Source organism: Emydura macquarii, unplaced genomic scaffold (genome assembly GCF_026122565.2).
Source record: "Emydura macquarii macquarii isolate MOO-44397 ecotype Brisbane River unplaced genomic scaffold, CSIRO-AGI_Emac_v2 contig_1568, whole genome shotgun sequence".
Classification (NCBI taxonomy): domain Eukaryota; kingdom Metazoa; phylum Chordata; order Testudines; family Chelidae; genus Emydura; species Emydura macquarii.
Window position 1 is genome coordinate 1,219,920 of NW_027131705.1, and position 8,749 is coordinate 1,228,668.

The window sequence follows — 8,749 nt, forward strand, 5'->3', positions numbered from 1 at the left end:
AGGACTCAATCTTCTGGCTCCTGGAAAAGCTCTTGTGCTTCCTCAATTACCAGTTGAGTTCACTGAGGGCTTGAGAGTTGAAACTACATTGTGCGTTGATGGAGAGGTTCAGAAATTGATAGGATCATGCCTTTATTTTGCATTGTATTTACAAACACCCTGCCTCTTCTCTGCCCACTCTGTAGCTATTATAAGACATGGACACTCAAGGATATATACATCCATTTGCATAAAGTTTGGAGTTATATATATATATATATATATATATATATATATATATATATGATATAGATATGTGTGGGGGAGTGGAAGTTTTAAGATAAAAAAAATAGTGTATCATTTGGTTGCTCTTTAACGTTTTGCCCAGATTTTTAGTTTTCTGATGTTCAGAGATAAGTCAGTTTGCAGCAACTGTACAGAATCTTGGACAGAGCAGGATTGTGGAGACTTGTTCAAGATTAAAGAACCAAAGCTACATAAAGACAGTGTATTAATGAAATGGTTGGGGATGGGGGAGGTTCCACTGCCATCTACAGGGAATAAGCAGAACTGATCAACTACAGAAATCATGGTGAGGTGAGAATCTGGCCCAGGGTATCACTCTAGGTCTATGTGCTTTCATAGCTGACAACAAAGTCACATTCATTTGTGCTTAGCACCTCTGAAAATTAGACATTAAGGACCAGAACCAATTCCCATTGAAATCTATGGACACCTCTTCTTTGACTTCAGTGGATATTGGATGTGATTGTTGATGCTTCAGGGTTCTAGACTGAATAATCTTTGTCCACTAAGTATTTTCCCTGTTGATAAATTTTCAATATTCAGAAGCACAGAGTGAAAATATCAAAACAGGTATGCACTGAACATCACCAACTCAACAACACTATGACAAAAAGACTGCAGCACAAAGAAAAGCTCACAGAGCATTTCATTTGAACGGATACTTCATTACTGAAATCCCCAGCTCACAACCCTCTGTGCTTCTTATTTATGTTCATCTGTTACCCAATTAACACCTTATTAAGTTTCAGGCCCCTAGTGATTTTATCTTCAGAACACTGCACTGTAGCGTTCAACCCGCTCCACATCACATATTATAAAGTGATATGGCTAAGAGCAGAGGGCTTCTGTGATGTTGTCCAGATTAGAGGGACCATTTTAAATATTATTTAACATCAACATTGCAAAATTACAATAATTCATAAGGGATAGGCCATGTCAGGTGCCATTAGAAAGGTTACAATTTACTGAACATGATCATATTGTCTATGTGTATGTATCATCTTGGTACTGTAAGTTATTATGTATGGCACATCTGTATTTCATCTTATGCTGTATTTCTGGGTGACATCCCAGACATGATGACAGCCACAATAAACCTGCTTAATGGCCCATCAAGGAAACTCACAGATACAAAGAGCCCATGGGAGAGAAGTTAGGGCTACACTTGATGAGTCAACAGGAGATGTAAGAACAGTTTAGGTGCTGAAAGACTGGGTTCAGTTTCTAACTGCCAGAGTTTTTCAAACGTGTATGGATTCACTGACTTTGATTTAGAAAGATCCAATGTGGATACCTTAGAGACAGTTCTAGATAGAGTGAAAATTATTAGGGCTTTTGGTCAGTATAGTGGAGTGACAATGACACTGGAACATGACTGTGTCCATGCTGACTCTCTAAGTGAACAAATAGTGTCTCAGGTACAGAGGAAAGACTGGGCAGCTGAATCTACAGAGCAGGGCAGCTGTGCAGATGATTTCTTGGGAATGCAGGGGATGGCAGACAAATTCTCAGCTCTAGCCACTTTGAATACATTTGGTAGTCTCTTAGTGGACTCAACATCTGATTCCATGCAGAAGCAGAGATTGGCAGTGAGACCACATCAGGACCTGTTTCTGAGATGCTAGTGAAAATGGTTGGTATCTCTTTAAGACAGAGCCTTGAAATTGCTAAAGGTTGAACATTTGAAAATTAATAAAAAAGCTAGTGTGTGTGTGTGGATATAAGTTATCTACCTGACGGGGGAGAAAGATTTACCCATAGCTGTGAGCACAGAGGACACACCTGGCAAGATCACATAAGACATGCAGAAATTATGCTGCAAGAACAGATCCAATCCACTATTGACCTCACCGAACTCATGCTAAGGCTTGTAACAAAATTCAACAACATTGGTACCTCCATAATGAAACTTACAAAGAAAAAGCCTGTTTTAACCAAACATGATTTTTGATGCTAATGTTAACTCTTGAAATTTATGTCGCTAATGTCTAGAACTGTAAAAGTATACTATGTGCCTAATCTTTTGTAATACCCTCAAACATGTTAAAAGATGTAATACTACAAAACCAGGAATGGAAAATTCCTGTGATGCATTCAGCAGTGTCTAGGGACACCCCTTTCTGCATCAATTTTGGGTGGGGGATGTGATGCTGGCTGCATTAGGGGGACCATATATCATATTATTTAATATCAATAATGCAAAATTACAATAACTCATACAGGGTTGGACATATCAGGTACCATTAAAAGGTTACAATTTGCTGAACATGATGATATTGTTTATGTGTATGTATCATCTTGGTACTATAAAGTTATTATGTATGGCACAACTGTATTTCATTTTGTGCTGTGTTTCTGGGTGACAGAAGTGGGTCGCGTGACCCCTCTGTGAACTGATCTCGATGCCCTCTCCCCATTGAACGGGGTTTCACCCTCTGCAGAAACTCCCAGAGGGCAGACTGACACATAATGGGAGTGTATGGGGGGCTAGGTTTCAGGAGTAATGGGGGGGGGCACTGGATAACCCATCCAGAAGTGGATAAAGCAATAATCCTGCTTACTGCTCCATCAAGGAAACTCACAGATAAAGTGAGCCTAAGGGAGAAAAGTCAGGGTTACACCTGATGAGTCAACAGGACATGTAAGAACATGGGGATTCTCTCTGAGGCTCTTCCATGCCATCCTTCTGTTTGAAATTGGCCACATGACAATCCAGGCAGAGTTTATAAAAGGCAGCTGCACCACATCCATATTGTCTTCAGTCTTCATTCCTGCTTTCTACTGCTGGCTCAACTCATCTGTAACTAAAGCTGAGGAAAAAAAAGGACTGAGACCTATCCAGATAATGGATGTACACCAGAGGGACTATGCAAGCCTGAAAACTCCACAATTCTACTGTAAACCTGATATATGTGGACTTTCAAATTATTTGTGTGTTTCTGATTGCTTTAATCATGTAACTCCCATCACCTTGTTTGTTTCTTTCCTTTTATAATAAACCTTTAGTTTTAGTTACTAAAGGATCTGCTGGAAGTGTGATATTTTGGGTAAGATCCAAACTTATATTGATCTAGTAATGTGGCTGACCCTTTGGGGTCAGGAGAACTTTTTGGTACAGAGAACAGATTTATAATAACTTATCTCTTTACTGGACCTAGTAGCTGATTGGACCCAAAGACTGAAATGCAGCAATGGGCGCTGTTTAATTTTTGTTTTAACTTCTTGATAACCAGTGTGTTGAATCAGAAGCACTGTTTGTGGCTTGTTGGGAAGTCTATCTTCAGTGTTACCCACCAGTGGTGGGAGAAACTGCTTTCCTTTTACAGCCTGCTCTGACCTTTGCATTATCAGGTGGACTACACTCGACATGGATAGGTCACAGAACATAACGAAGTCAACAGCACTGTATGAAAAAAACTGCAGCACAAAGAAACACTCACAATGCATTTCACTTGAACTGATCCTTCATTCCTGAAATCTCCAGCTCACAACCTTCTGTGCTTCCTAATTATGTTCACCTGTTACCCAATTAACACCCTGTTAAGTTTCATGCCTGTAATGTTTTTCTCTTCAGATCACTGAACTGTAGTGTTCGATCCGCTCCACATCACATATTACAAAGTGATCTGGCTAAGAGCAGATGGCATCAAACTGCAACATTTTCATTTGAGAATTGGATTTGGTACATCCAAGAGCTCTGGGGACTTCGAATCCATGTGATCTGCATTGGAGAAGTAAATCCAAGTAACAAAGTTAGATCTGGAAAAAAATAGGTAGCAACTTCCTCATCAGATGTAAATGGGAAAATAAAAAAAGTGGGAACAACACCCTCAAAAACTTACTGTAGTTGGAAAGATTAAGACAGAGAAGAAACCCCCTGCTGCTTGCCACAGTTCCCTCAAAGAATCACATACAAAAACCCACCACCACCAAAATGTTTTCTTTCAAGATTAAAAACTTGCTTGAAAAAGAACATGCAAGACTATGTGTGACAGTGCCATCTGGTTACTCCTGGCTTAATATTATGGACACACAGGGACACACACACACAGAGCCAGGATCAGCTAGGCTGTCCACTATACAGCACACTGACTGTGGCTTAGTTTTGACTACAGACCTCCTCTTTGCTGCTCAGCCAGCCACACGATGACCTAAAAAAATATTTAAAAAGATACAAGCAGTCATATTTTGACATAAGACTCTAACCACCAGCACTCTAGCCCTCTTCCTTCTTGCTTCAGTATCACAGGTCATCTGTAAGCTAGGGAGAGGATAGCACTAGGGGAAAAGGTTATTCAGAAGCCACTTCACTGCTGGTTGAGGCCTGGTCTACACCTAAAAAATAGGTCAACCTAGAGACATCACTCAGGGCTGTGAAAAATTTCACACCCTGTGTGATATAGTTTGGTCAGCCTAACATCCACTGTAGATGCAGGTAGGTCAATGGAAGAATTCTTCTGTTGACCTAGTTAGTACCTCTGAGAAATGGATTGCCTACTTTGATGGAGAAACACCTTCTATTGATGTAGAAAACATCTGTGCTACAATTCTACAGCTGTGCTGCTGCAGTTGCAATAGTGTACACATGACCTGTGTATAAGAGATTATAGACTCTGAACAACAGAATGTTTGGTCAGAGAAACCATATTCTCCCTTTGAGCCTTCCAGAAACACTCAGCTTCCATTGTTTTCTGAGGATACACCATCAAAGCAGGTTGTTTCCCCTAACTGGAGAGAGAGGCACCCCAACTTCCAGTCACAGGAAGTATCTTATATGGCCTCTATTAATGTAGTTTCTGAGTCTATCCTCACAAAACCCCTGAGAGATATGGCAGTGCTATTCCCATTTTATAGATGGAGTATGGAGACTAAAATTGCCCAAGGTCACACAGGGAACATGAGGTGGAGGATAGTATTAAACCTGATCTGCTGAGTCGCACACCAGCATGCTAACCATTGGACCGTCCTTACTCTCAGTAATGATCAATCCATGTCACGGGTAAAAAGGGGTGAGGGAGAAAGCAGTATTTTTAAATTGCTGCATGCCAAGTCATTTTATCTCCCAAATTACTACAATCTATAGTTAACGTTAGAAGCTTTGAATGTAAATGCAAAACATATGCAAATATATATTTGAAAAGAAGTTTGTCAATTTAAACATTTAATGAATGAACAAAAGTTTGCACTACCATGAGTTAGCCAGGAGTAATCAACATTTTCTGTAAGTCATCAACGTTTGCTTAGCGTTTGGAAAATGAAAATTTTTAGAGTGCCTGCAAAAGACATATCATTCAATAAGAATTTTGTGAACATAAGAATGGCCATACTGGATCAGACCAGTGGTCCACCTAGCCCAGTATCCTGTCTTCTCACAGTGACCAGGGCCTGATACTTCAGAGGCAATGATCAGAACAGTGATCCATCCCCTGTTGTCCAGTCCCAGCTTCTGGCAGTCAGAGGCTTAGGGACACCGAGAGCATAGGTTTGCATCCCTGACCATCTTGGCTAATAGCCACTGATGGACCTACCCCCCATCAATTTATCTAATTCTTCTTTTAACCCAGATATACTTTTGGCCTCAACAACATCCCATGGCAACGAGTGGCACGGGTTGGCTGTGCGTAGTGTGAAGAAATGCTTCTTTTGATTTGTTCTAAATTTGCTGCCTATTAATTTAAATGGGTGACCCTAGATTCTTGTGTTATGGAACACCATGAATAACATTTCCTTATTCACGTTCACCACATTATTTGTGATTTTATAGATTTCTATCATATCCCCTTCTCACTGTCATCTCTTTTCGAAGCTAAACACTCCCAATCTTTTTAATCTCCCCTCATAGGGAAGCTGTTCCATACCTTTAATCATTTTTGTTGCCCTGCTCTGCACTTTTTCCCATTCTAATACATCTTTTTTGAGAAGGGAAGACCAAACCTGCATTCAAGGTGTGGGCATTCCATAGATTTGTATAGTGGCATTATGATATTTATTGTCTTATTATCTATCCCTTTCCTAATGGTTCCTAAAATTCACTTCACTTTCTTTACCACACTGAACAGATGTTTTCAGAGAACTATCCACAACGACTCCAAGAACTCTTTCTTGAGTGGTAACAGCTTAGACCCTATCATTTTATATGTATAGTTGGATTATGTTTTCCAATGAGCATCAAACATTGAATTTCATCTGCCCTTTTGTTGACCAGTCACCCAGTTTTGTGATATCTCTTTGTAGCTCTTCATAGTTAGGTTTGGACTTTGTAGGGGTTTAAACTCACGTTTTTTCCTCTGTGCAGGCAGAGAAAGACACCAGTTTCATTACTTAATTTTATGGCTCTGATAACACATGGCTACATTCCTTCTTTGGAGTACCCAGAATAAAGATTATCCTGATATTCTTTTACACAACCAGGTCTTCTTTTAAAGCATAAATACCATAAGGTTTTTTTCTAGAGATAAAAATCAAGTCAATAATAGATGGTGTCTTGTACAAAGTGAGGTGTCCTGTTCTTTAAGAAGATGCTCTTTTGCCTTTTGTCCAGGATGATCCTTGGATTTGTGACCTGCCATTTATAGCATTTACAGCTGGCACGTAGAACCTATTAAATATTTTGTATAAAGCACAAATTGCAATACACAATACATCATTAGAAACACAGCATAAGGAGAAGAGTATATAATTAAAATTAAGTAGGAGTTATAAAAGCTGCATTTTAGAGATTACATAAACACTTAGATGTGATAAACATGGTTTTATGGTCACAGAGTTATTTTCCCAGCTGCTTGACTTGTCCCTGGGTGACAGAAAGCTGAAACCTGTTGGAATTAGCCTGACATATCGTAACAAAAGCAACCAAAATATAAGCATGTCTTGTTATATTCTCCAGGCATCTTCTGTATAACATAACTGTATAATTTCTTAATATTATAAGAATTTTTTAAAGAGTGCATATGCTAAAGGTCATTGTCATTTTTTGAGTCTGACAAATTGGGCTGGTAATGAAACCTCAGAATAGATTTTCATATAGACTTTCTGGATTTTCTTACATCTAGTCTCAGCCAGAAACCAAAAGTTTAACCTATTTAAAAAAACCACCATTTTCTTTCCTTTTGTATTTCTTTGCAAATTCAGTCTTGCAACCTTCATATGAACCAATTATTTCTTGCAACCTTTCAGAAAAATATTAAAAATAAATTAAAAAAGATGGAAGTAAAACTTAAATAGGAATGCAACTTTAAAAAGTCTATGTTTTACAATAAGAATGCTAAAATCAGAAGTGAATATTTGACTGACATAATTTCCCCCATGTCACTGTTTGAGTCTTAAGGCTTCCTTTGATGGTAGAGATTGGCTTTCCAATGACCTTATAAAGATAACACTGTACAACAGTGTTACAACTTCTGAGTACTACATGACCTAGTACCAATCTGAACCTTCTCTAAACACAGAAACTCAAGGGGCAAATTGTTAAACACAGTCACAGCAGGAAAAAAAAGATTTAGCGTGACATAGCAAGTTCCAAACCTATTACTGCTAACCTCTTGGAACCTATTCTATCTAATGTAAATTATAAATGACTTTTGCACTGAACTGAATGACAATCTGGGAGTTGCATTAAATCCAATTGAGAGGTTAATTTCCAAACTAGAAAAGATTTCAATTAGCAGGAAAAAATTGAAAACAATGACTAGAAGCAAAAAGGATAGTAAAAATAGGAAACAATCACAAGAAATTAATGTAATGTGTGTTACTGAAAAAGGTTTCGGTATGTTGGACATGATGGTCTGGCATTGTTTCAGGCGTCAGTTAAAAATCATGCTAATTCAATGTTTCGTTTCAAGTCACCATGTCAAATTCTATAACCAAAATAGTCTCTTTCTCCTCCCCATCTCCTTCCCCCATGATCACTGAAATACAAAATAGCAGGAAGTCATTTGGGTCACCCACTCTTTCCCAAGTAATTTGAATGACTTCACTACATTAATCCTACATTATCTTACCCAATTCATTCTTGAAGATCTGCTCTGATGGTGCCCACACCATCCCATTTTATAATTGTCCTCACTAAGTTACCTAAACTTTACCTTCTTTAAGAGGTCTTCTTAAAGGCCCACAATCTGCAACCTTCAGAAATAGTAAATGGTATCTTTAGTCACACTACTTTCTTGTAGGCGTCCTTGTGTCAGCCTTACGGATCTCTTCCTGAAAATAGACACACACAGGCAGTCACTTGTACTCAGATGGAAACTCACCAAAGTCAATGGGGCTCTGCACAAGTGCAAGTGTCTGCCCGCATGGATCTACTCGCTGAGCAGAGGGTTGTCCTCACTGCAGTGTTAGCATGAGGTCCCTGGAATAGAGTTTTTTAGAAATAGATTTGTGTTGCCTATATTTAGTAATAATTTTGATTATTATTGTACATAGTTTTGTTAATGGTGATATCAATTATATGACAGGGTGGCCA

At 38.8% G+C, this 8,749-nt stretch overlaps 1 long non-coding RNA gene across 1 annotated transcript; it reads right to left on the minus strand.

Annotated features, from left to right (window-relative positions):
- Positions 1-3,783: 3,783 nt before the first annotated feature.
- LOC137157798 (uncharacterized) lies at positions 3,784-8,488 on the minus strand. Its single transcript, XR_010921244.1, has 3 exons — positions 8,370-8,488; positions 4,403-4,436; positions 3,784-4,006 (listed from the first exon to the last, which is right to left on the minus strand). It is a non-coding gene; the product is annotated as an uncharacterized lncRNA (long non-coding RNA).
- Positions 8,489-8,749: the final 261 nt, after the last annotated feature.